This window comes from Orcinus orca, chromosome 16 (genome assembly GCF_937001465.1).
Source record: "Orcinus orca chromosome 16, mOrcOrc1.1, whole genome shotgun sequence".
Lineage (NCBI taxonomy): Eukaryota > Metazoa > Chordata > Mammalia > Artiodactyla > Delphinidae > Orcinus > Orcinus orca.
Genome location: NC_064574.1, coordinates 78306041 through 78316664, shown reverse-complemented (window position 1 = coordinate 78316664; position 10624 = coordinate 78306041).

Genomic DNA, 10624 nt, shown 5'->3' with positions numbered 1-10624 from the left:
GTTTTGCCTGCTTTTGGACTTTTATTATAGAAATAGACTCAGTATGTTCTCTTTTGTGTCTGGCTTCTTTCATTCAACATTACGTCTGTGAAATTCATCCACACCGTGTGTAGTTGTAGCTGATTCATTCTCACATTTGTGAGCTACTCTGTTGAATGATGTGACTATTTATTCATCTATTCTACTGTTGCTGGGCTTCTGGGTGTGTTCCAAGGTTTTGTTGTACCTAATAGTGCTGTTTGTGGATCAGGCACTGCCCAGGAACAAATCCAGCTCCCACCTTTGGTGCCCTGGGGAAGCTGGTGGGTGCATTTTGCAGTTGCACTGTCATTCATTCCTGTGGCAGGGGTCCATGAGTTTGAGTTTCGGCCCAGACCCCTCATTACAGCTCCTTTATATTCCCTCTTACTATCCCTGTCCTCAGGCGGCCGTGGTTTACCCAAGCATCAAATCTTTCTGTAGTTCCCAGAGAGCTTGCAGAGAACAAGATTATCCTGCCCTCCAGGCACTCCCTGTGAAACCCACATAGCCCTTGAGGAAGGGCGTTCACAGCCTTGAGGCACAGCAGTTGTCTTTGGGAAGGGGAATTGGGCGGCCTGAAGCCCAGGGTGCCGGGTCGGGGAGGACAGACCTCTCACCTTAAACCCCTGGATGAATTTTGAATATTGTGTGTCATGCATATAAAACTTACTCTTTTTTTTTTTTTGGGCGGTACACGGGCCTCTCACTGTTGTGGCCTCTCCCGTTGCGGAGCACAGGCTCCGGACGCGCAGGCTCAGCGGCCATGGCTCACGGGCCCAGCAGCTCCGTGGCATGTGGGATCTTCCTGGACCGGGGCACGAACCCGTGTCCCCTGCATCGGCAGGCGGACTCCCAACCACTGCGCCACCAGGGAAGTCCTATAAAGCTTACTCTTAAAAACAAATGTTATACATGTGTGTACATATACACATAGAATACGTATATTATAGTGTTTGGGGAACATAGACGTCGGGCTTTCTAGGGGAGGTGACATTTGAGATTTTGGCTTTTAAAGAAAATGAGCCCATCAGGAAAGCGGGTTGGGGGTGACAGAGAGGGCCTGAGAGGAAGAGGGAATGGCTAGCGCGGGCAAAGGCCTTCAGGCTTGGGAAAGCGGGAAGAGTTTGGGGAATCCCAAGATGCGTGAGGCTGTAACGGAGGCACCCAGGGGAGCTGGAGCCCCTGGAGGAAGAGCTCTCCAGGGAGAGTCTGGGGTCAGTAAAGGGCTGAGGACAGAATGGAGGAGTGGGGAGGGGATGGAGAAGGAAAGCTGAAGTTTTTAAGGGGCAAAAGAGGTCATCCAGGGTCCTGTCACCTAAGGTGTCCCTGATCCTTCTCAACTTTGTGTCACCCCCCAAATAGATAAATAGATGGGGCCTAATACAGACCCCTGAGGCACCCCCTAGGGCCTGTCCTCCAGGCTGACTGGCTCTTTCCTCAAGCACGTATGGGTCCAAATTCACAGAATGGAATCCAGGCCAACCCACATGCTTCCCATGTGACCTCCATCAAGGTCCTCAGAGACCTGGACCAAGGCTGGAATGCAGGTTGTCCACGCCCTAGGATTAGTCTGACCTGAGCCTGGGGAGGTGGTGAGCTCCTGCTTCCTTTCCAAGGCTGCACTGTCCAATATGGGAGCCACCAGCCACATTTGGCTATTTAAATCTCAACGTCCACTGGTTAAAATTAAATAAAATGTAAAAATCAGTTCCACAGCCACACGAGCTGCCTTTCAAATGCTCAATACCTCCTCAAGGTGTACAGAACAGAAATTATATCAAATGCTCAGCTGAGGTCCCAGGAAAGAAAGAGAAATCCCAAATGCCAGAAACAAGAGGGGACTGTCCCCGACAGACGACAGCTAATGAGCTCACCCTGCTTCTGGGGTGAGGATGGGGTGAGAAGCAGGGGCTTGTGCTTAAGCGCATGTGGGGACAGAAGACAGCCTTGGGAGCACACTTAAGGTCAGGGCAGGTCCTGAGATCTCTGTATAAAGCTGGACCCTTGAAAAGCCGCACTCTCGGCAAAAGGGCGAACTTGAGAAAAAACGCCCATCTACAAGGAGGTGACAAGCAAGCCTGTCTGTTTCAGCCTGAGAATCCAAAGCTCCCAACTCAGCATTGCATGGTTTGGGATGTCAATTTACTGGACAGGAATGGTCCAGAAACTCCCAACTCTAGGCAATGACATAAATACTGAACATAGTCTGGTGATACTTCTGGGAGATAAGCAAAAAGGGAAAAGCTTTGAAGCCATGCTCCCAAGACCCAGGCTGCAACAGGCTCTATTGGAGGAAAAAAATAAAAGAACCCACCACCCTAAGGGTGAGCTCACAGCAAGAAGCGTCACAATCCCTGGGGGAACAATCCATGAGGATTGAAAGTCAGAAGACACAACAAATACAAGATAACAGGCCCAGGGTCTCCAGAACACACAACGGTCTGACAGAGAACACAAAGTAAGTCTGTTAGAGATGAGTGGTTGCCTTTGGGGGGAAGGAGCGGGCGTGAGAGAGGCTTCTGGGGGTACTGAATGTTCTGTGTCCCGACCCAAGTGCTGGTTACATGCGTTTGTTCAGTTTTGAAAATTTACTGAGGTACATACCTATGATTTGTGTACTTTTTCGGATGTATGTTATAATTCAATAAAATGACATAATAAATAATTAAAGGAAAAATATTAGGAATCAGAATTCTAAAGAATAAGACATTATGGGGGTGGAAACAGAGGAGGCAGGTTTTAAGAAGAATCAAACAGAACTTTTAAAGATGAAAACTGGGGACTTCCCCGGTGGCGCAGAGGTTAAGAATCCGCCTGCCAATGCAGGGGACACGGGTTGGAGCCCTGGTCCGGGAAGATCCCACATGCCGCGGAGCAACTAAGCCTGTGCACCACAACTACTGAGCCTGCTCTCTAGAGCCCGCAAGCCACAACTACTGAGCCCATGCGCTACAACTGCTGAAGCCTGCGCAGCTAGAGCCCATGCTCCGCAATGAGAGAAGCCACTGCAATGAGAAGCCTGTGCGTCGCAACGAAGAGTAGCCCCCACTCGCCGCAACTAGAGAAAGCCCACGCGCAGCAACGAAAACCCAACACTGCCAAAAATAAATAAATATTAAAATAAATAAATTTTTAAAATAAAGATGAAAAATGCACTCAATGAAACAAATTTTTATAAGGGAAATGAGTTATGTAACAGGTTAAATGTACCTAAAATGAAAATTACTGACCTGGGAGACATATCTGAGGAACAGATTAAATGTGCCCAGAATGCACAGAAAGCCAAAATGGTGGAAAATATAAAAGAAAAGTTAGGGGACATAGAAAAGAGAATAACAAATTCAACACAGGTCTAATAGGTTCTATAAGGAGAAAGAAAGAATGTGGGGAAGACAATATTTAAAGAGAGAATGATTACTAATTTTCCAGAGTTGATCAGAGACACAATTTTAAAGATTCAAGAAGCAGAAACTCTACCCCTGCTCAGAAATAATAAGTCCACATTAATTTTTTTAATAAGTATTTTATTTATTTAGCCACACCTTGCACTTTTGGGAACTTAATTCCCCAACCAGGGATTGAACCCAGGCCACAGCAGTGAAAGCACCAAGTCCTAACCACTGGACCACCAGGGAATTCCCAATAAGTGCACATTTAGAACCATCATAGTGAAAAGGCAGAACAAAGGCCAAAAGAAAAACTGTTTAAAGCTACCAGAGGGGAAAATGCTGATAATCTGACAGTGAGATTGACAGCAAAACAACAGCAACATCAGAAGACAAAAAGGGCAAATGGAACATCATCATTAGATTCTACAGGAAAATAATTCCCAACCGTGGAATCGATACCCAGCTTAGTCATCATTCAATATTGAAAGTAAAATAAAATTTTTTTCAGAAACGACTCAGAGAATTTCTCTCTCATAAATCCTTTCTGAGAGTATTATAAAGGATGTACTCCAGGAAGAAAGAACTAGAATTCAGAACGAAGTGGTCAGTTGCAAGAAGTGATGAGAACAAAGACATGATTAGTACACATGTGGACAAATCTAAACAAGCCTGGACTTTTAAGAAGACTAATTTTGGTGTTGAAAATAAAATACTGGAAATTGATAACTTTTGAGATGTTGTATTTGTTTTTTTATAAATTTATTTATTTAATTTATTTATTTTTGGCTGAGTTGTGTCTTTGTTGCTGTGCACGGGCTTTCTCTTGTTGCAGTGAGCGGGGGCTACTCTTCATTGCAGTGGCTTCTCTTGTTGCAGAGAATGGGCTGTAGGCGCATGGGCATCAGTAGTTGTGGCACACAGGCTCAGCAGTTGTGGCTTATGGGCTCTAGAGCGCAGGCTCCGTAGTTGTGGCACACGGGCTTAGTTGCTCCGTGGCATATGGGATCTTCCCGGACCAGGGATCGAACCCCTCTCCCCTGCATTGGCAGGTGGATTCTCAGCCACTGCGCCACCAGGGAAGCCCCTGTATTTGTTTTTTTAGGTGTGCCCTAACCTAGGTGCCACAAACTGGGTGGCCTAAAACAACAGAAATTTATTATCTTGCAGTTCTGGAGGCCAGAAATCAAGGTGTCAGCAGGGTTGATTCCTTCTGGAGGTTCTGAGGGAGAATCCACTTCACGCCTCTCTCCTGGCTTCTGGCAGCTGTTGGCATTCCTTGGTGTTCCTTGGCTTGTAGCTGCCTCCATCCAGTCTCTGCCTCCATCCTTACATGGCCTTCCCCTCTGTTCTTTTTTTTTTTTTTTAATATTTATTTATTTTCTTTATTTATTTTCTTTATTTTTTTGGCTGCATTGGGTCTTAGTTGCAGCATGTGGGATCTTTCATTGCGGCACGGGCTCTTCATTGTGGCGCACCAGGGTTCTCTCTAGTTGTGGTGTGCGGATTTTCTCTCTATAGTTGTGGTACAGGGGCTCCAGGGTGTGTGGGCTCCAGAGCACGTGGGCTCAGTAGTTGTGGCACCTGGGCTTAGTTGACCTGCGGCATGTGGGATCTCAGTTCCCCAACCAGGGATAGAACCTGTGTTGGAAGGTGGATTCTTTTTTTTTTTTATCAATTATTTATTACTATTATTATATTTTTTAAATTTTTGGCTGCACTGGGTCTTCATTGCTGCGCGGGCTTTCTCTAGTTGCAGCAAGCAGGGGCTACTCTTTGTTGCGGTGTACGGGCCTCTCATTGCGGTGGCTTCTCTTGTTGCAGAGCACAGGCTCTAGGTGCACAGGCTTCAGTAGCTGTGGCGCATGGGCTCAGTAGTTGTGGTGCACGGTCTTAGTTGCTCCGCAGCATGTGGGATCTTCCCAGACCACGGCTCGAATGTCCCCTGCATTGGCAGGCGGATTCTTAACCACTGCGCCATCAGGGAATCCCTGGAAGGCAGATCCTTTACCACTGGACCACCAGGGAAGTCCCTCCTCTGTGTTTCTATCTCACATCTCCCTCTGCCTTTCTCTTCTAAGAATCCCTGTCATTGGATTTAGGGCTCGCCCTAAACCCAGGATGATCTCATCTCTAGATCCTTAACTTAACTACATCTACAAACATCCTTTTTCCTAACAAGATCACATTCACTTGGTTCAGAGGATTAAGACTTGTTTTGGGGGACTACTATTCAACTTACTACAGATGGCTAGAGAGTTATTAAAGAGTTGTAGGGTCCTTGTTTTGTTTTGGATTGATTTTAGACTTTGTGAAATCAAATATGTGTGCTGGAAACTAAATGACAATTTCCCAAATATCTGAAATAAAATTATTATAAGTTGGGAAGGAATAAAAAATTTTGACCAATTTAATAGAAGATAGAACCAAAGAAAGGCAAAGAAAAAGCACAGTATATAGAAAGCACAAAATAGGATGACATAAATAATCCAAATATAGCAGGACTCACAATAAATGAAAATGCACTAACTCACCAATTAACAGGTAGACATTACCTGATTACATGCTGTTCATACTGTTTAACCATATACTATTTATGAAGCCCACCTAAAAATATAAAGATTCAGAAAGGCTAAATATAAAGGGATGAAAGAAAATGTGCTAGGCAAAGAAAGCTGGTGTGCTTCTGTGTGTCCTACACATTAGTAAAGACATTTAAATAGACTTTGAGCCCTCCCCACCCCCCAAAAAAAATTAGGAATAGAGAGAAGGCTCACTACATAATGTTAAAGGATTAGCAGACCAAGAAGATAAGATTATTTAAACTTGTATGCAATAGCAACAAAGAGTCTCCAAATATACAGTGCCAAAATTACAGAGAATAAATTGACAAGTCCACAACCACAGTGTGGAGATTTTAATATATGTCTCCCATTAGTTGAGAGCTAGCTCAAGCAGACAAAAATTAGGGAGGACACAGAAGAGTTAACCTACCTTCATAAAACTCCATATTCAACAATTAGAGACTACACATGGAACATTTTCAAAAACTGACCACATGATAAGTCAGAAATAAGCCTTAGGGACTTTCCTGGTGGCACAGTGGTTAAGAATCCGCCTGCCAATGCAGGAGACATGGGTTCGAGCCCTGATCCGGGAAGATCCCATATGCCGCGGAGCAACTAAGCCCATGTGCCACAACTACTGAGCCTGTGCCCTACAGCCCGCGAGCCACAACTACTGAGCCCACATGCCGCAACTACTGAAGCCCGCGCGCCTAGAGCCCATGCTCCACAACAAGAGAAGCCACCACAATGAGAAGCCCACGCACCGCAATGAAGAGTAGCGCCCGCTTGCTGCAACTAGAGAAAGCCCACACACAGCAATGAAGACCCAACGCAGCCAAAAAATTAATAAATTAATAAATAAATAAATTTTTTAAAAAAGAAATAAGCCTTAATAAATGCCAAAAATTTAATACCATACATACCATCTTCTCTGGTGATAATAAAATGAGGAATCAGTAAGAGAAAACATACGCAAGTCCATGCACATTTGAAATTTTAAAATACACTTCTGAGTATTTTACCGATCAAAGAAATGAAAATACCATGTAACAAAACTGGTAGGATGTGGCTATAAAAATATATACTAATACTTAGGGGAAATTTTTTAACCTTAAATGTATATGTTAGAAATAAAGACCAAAAGTCAGTGAGCTGGGCATCCAACTCAAGAAGTTAGAGGGAAAAAAACAAAATAGAAAAACCCCAAAGGAAAAAAAAAGGAAACAATAAAATTGAGAACAAAGAAACAAGATAGAAAACCCATAAACCCAAAACTGGTTCTTTTAAAAGTCTAATAAATCCCCTGATGAAAGAAAGAGAGAGAGAGGGAGGAGAAAAACTATTGGAAAGAAAAAGGCCATATTATAGATACAGCAGAGACTGTACTGTGAACCACTTTATAACATTAAATTTGAAATTTTAGATGGAATAGATAATTTATCTTAAAAATATAACTTACCAAAATGTATTCAAAAATGTATTGAAGAAGAAATAGAAACCCCTAATAAACCTATAACCTTTTTTTTTTTTTTTTTTTTTTGCGGTACGCAGGCCTCTCACTGATGTGGCCTCTCACTGATGTGGCCTCTCCCGTTGCGGAGCACAGGCTCCGGACGCACAGGCTCAGCGGCCATGGCTCACGGGCCCAGCCGCTCCGCGGCATGTGGGATCTTCCTGGACTGGGGCACGAACCCGTGTCCCCTGCGTCGGCAGGCGGACTCTAAACCACTGCGCCACCAGGGAAGCCCCCATAACCATTTTTTAAATGGGTCGTTTAATACCCAACCACCAATTGGTCCTAATAGGAAAATAAATAAATTGAGGTTTAGGCACATAATGGAACACCATAGAGGTGCTAAAAAGAATGAACTAGTTTCACAAACGTCCACACGAATACAAGTAAGAAACAATTTGGAATGGAATCATGTGCAAAAGGAATTGTAAAGTCTGACAACATTTCATAAAATGGTAAAATACAAACAATAATCATATCTATTCCTTAGAGATGAAGGGATTGACTGTTAAGTCAATGGCAAGTGGTGAGAGTCTGCAGGCCAGGAGGACTTGGGGGCCCAGCTGGCCTGGTGGGGGTCCATACTCAGCTCCAGTGCCTGGTACCATGGAGAAATGAAGGCCCAGGGTCACCAGATCTTCCCAGTTTTTGAAAGTGAACAAGAAATCAAGGCATTTATGTGAATTATGTTCCAATTCTTTGAAAGCCTGAACTTGGGGAGGGGAGATCTTCCATAGGAGGATCACATTTGGTCTATGGCCCCCCCAGTTTCTGGCTTTTGGCCCAGGCCACAAGAAGTTGGGTCTGGGTTTGAACAGGAGCTCTGGGGAGAACAGGCTAGATCAGCCACCCTGGAAGCAGCCTAGATTCTGCCCAATGAAAGCTCCCTGGCTTAGGCAACAGGCTCTTAGATATGACATTTAAAGCATAAACAACTAAAGAAAAAAAATAGATAAACTGGACATCATTAAAATTTTAATGTTTCAAACACCACCATAATGAAAGTGGAAAAAAAAACACCCCACAAAACTGGAGAAAATTTTTGCAAATCATATCTGATAAGGGTCTTGTATCTAGAATAAAGAACTCTTACAGCTCAATAATAACAAGACCAATAATTCAATTTAAAAACAACGGCTCTGATTACACATTTCTCCAAATAAGATATATAAATGACCAATAAGCACATGAAAAGATGTTCATAGCCATCAGGAAAATGCGGATCAAAACAACAACGAGATCCCACTTCATAACCACAAGATGGTCGTAATCAAAAAGATAAGTGTTGGGGAGGAAGGGGAGACATCGGAACCCTTATATACTGCTGGTAAGAATGTGAAAGGGTGCAGCCACTTTGGAAAACAGTCCACAAGTTCCTCAAATAGTTAAACGTAGAGTTAACCATATGATCCACCATTTTCACTTCCAGGCATAGACCCAAGAGAAGGGAAGACACACAAAATCTTGTACACAATATTCATAGCAGCATTATTCATACTGACCCCAAATGGAAACAATGCAAATGTCCATTAGCTGATGAATGGATAAATAAAATACGGCATACCCACACAATGGAATTTTATTTCACAATAACAAAGAATGAAGTATTGCATGGATGTACTACATGATACAGCATGGATGAACCTTGAAAATATTATGCTAAATGAAAGAAGCCAGTCACAAAGGATCACATATTGAATGATTCCACTTACATGGAATGTCCAGAATGGACAACTCTATAGACAGTAGATTAGTTGGTCTCTGACTCTGGGAGAGCATATGGGGGTTGGGGAGTTAGGCTAAGGGGAGCAGAGTTTCTTCTGGGTATTGAAAATGTTCTGAATTGATAGTGTTGATGGTTGCACAATTCTGTGACTATCCTACAAACCACTGAATTATACACTTTAAATGGGTGAATGGCATGGTATGTGAATTATATCTCAATAAAACTATTAAAAATAGTACTAATGAAGCACATGAATGGTGCCATTGTTGAATCACAGGGTCTTTTTGTCCACAGAGCACCAGTGGCTGCGGAAGCTCTTTGCAATGCTACCCAAGTTGAGGCATGGGAGGAAATGGGATGACGAAGAAAGGGTTTTAATCAAACTCCAAATATTTTCATCTGATTCCCAGTTTTCATAGAAGCAACCAGTATTTATTGAACTTCCTCTATGAGACAGTCCCTGCTTTAGGTGCCAAGACTTCATCAGCCAGCAAAACAAATTCCCTGCTCTCGGGGAAGATGGACTTTAAATAAGAAAACAATAAATAGATAAGAAGTCAGGTGCGACAAGTGCTGGGAGAAAGAACCACCAGGGCAGGAAAGAGAAAACTGGAGGCTGTTGCTATTTCGAACAGAGCAGTTAGGAAGGCTCCTTTAAGCAGAAGCCCAAAGGAAGCAAAGGTGCATGCCATGTGGGTGTCAGGGGGACAGGCAAAGCAAAGGCTTGAAGTGGTGAAGTGATCAGGGTGCTAGAGGAAGAGGAAAGAAAACAGGGTGGCTGGGCAGACAAGTGATGGGAAAGACAGGGAGGAGGGGCTGGGAGGGGACAGAATAGGGCCTTTAGGCCATAGTAAGGGCACTGGCTCCTACCCAGGAAGATGGGAGGGTTGGAGCAGAGAAAATGACATGCCCTGATTTAGGGTTTAGAAAAAACACTATGACTGCTTTGTGAAAAATGCACCAAGGGGGCAGAGTTGAAGCATCCTTCTTCTCCAAATAGTTTCACCGCTTATTTGATATATTTGAGATCTTTTTAAACAGTTTTTTGAGTTACTTCACAAAGTCTGCACAGTTTTAGTGCTAGTAAGCTATAGTTTTGGTTACAAAGAAAGCATATTCAGTACTCTTTTTCTTCTTTATTTTCATCATGTATAGATAGAGATTTCATTTTTAATTTTTCTCATATTCACATTCACTTGTTTGGAAAGCCTTTGACCTAGAGTAACACGTGCTTGTAACAGAAGCTTTGCAGTAGCTCAATACAGATGCTTACTGAGATTCACGCAGGGCCAGATCTGCGTAGATTTGTAGAGTATCAGTATGTCTTTTCACATAAATTGACTAAGTCATTGATCTTAATCTCAACATAAAAGTGATTCATATTTGAGGTTATTTTAGATAGGTTAACAGC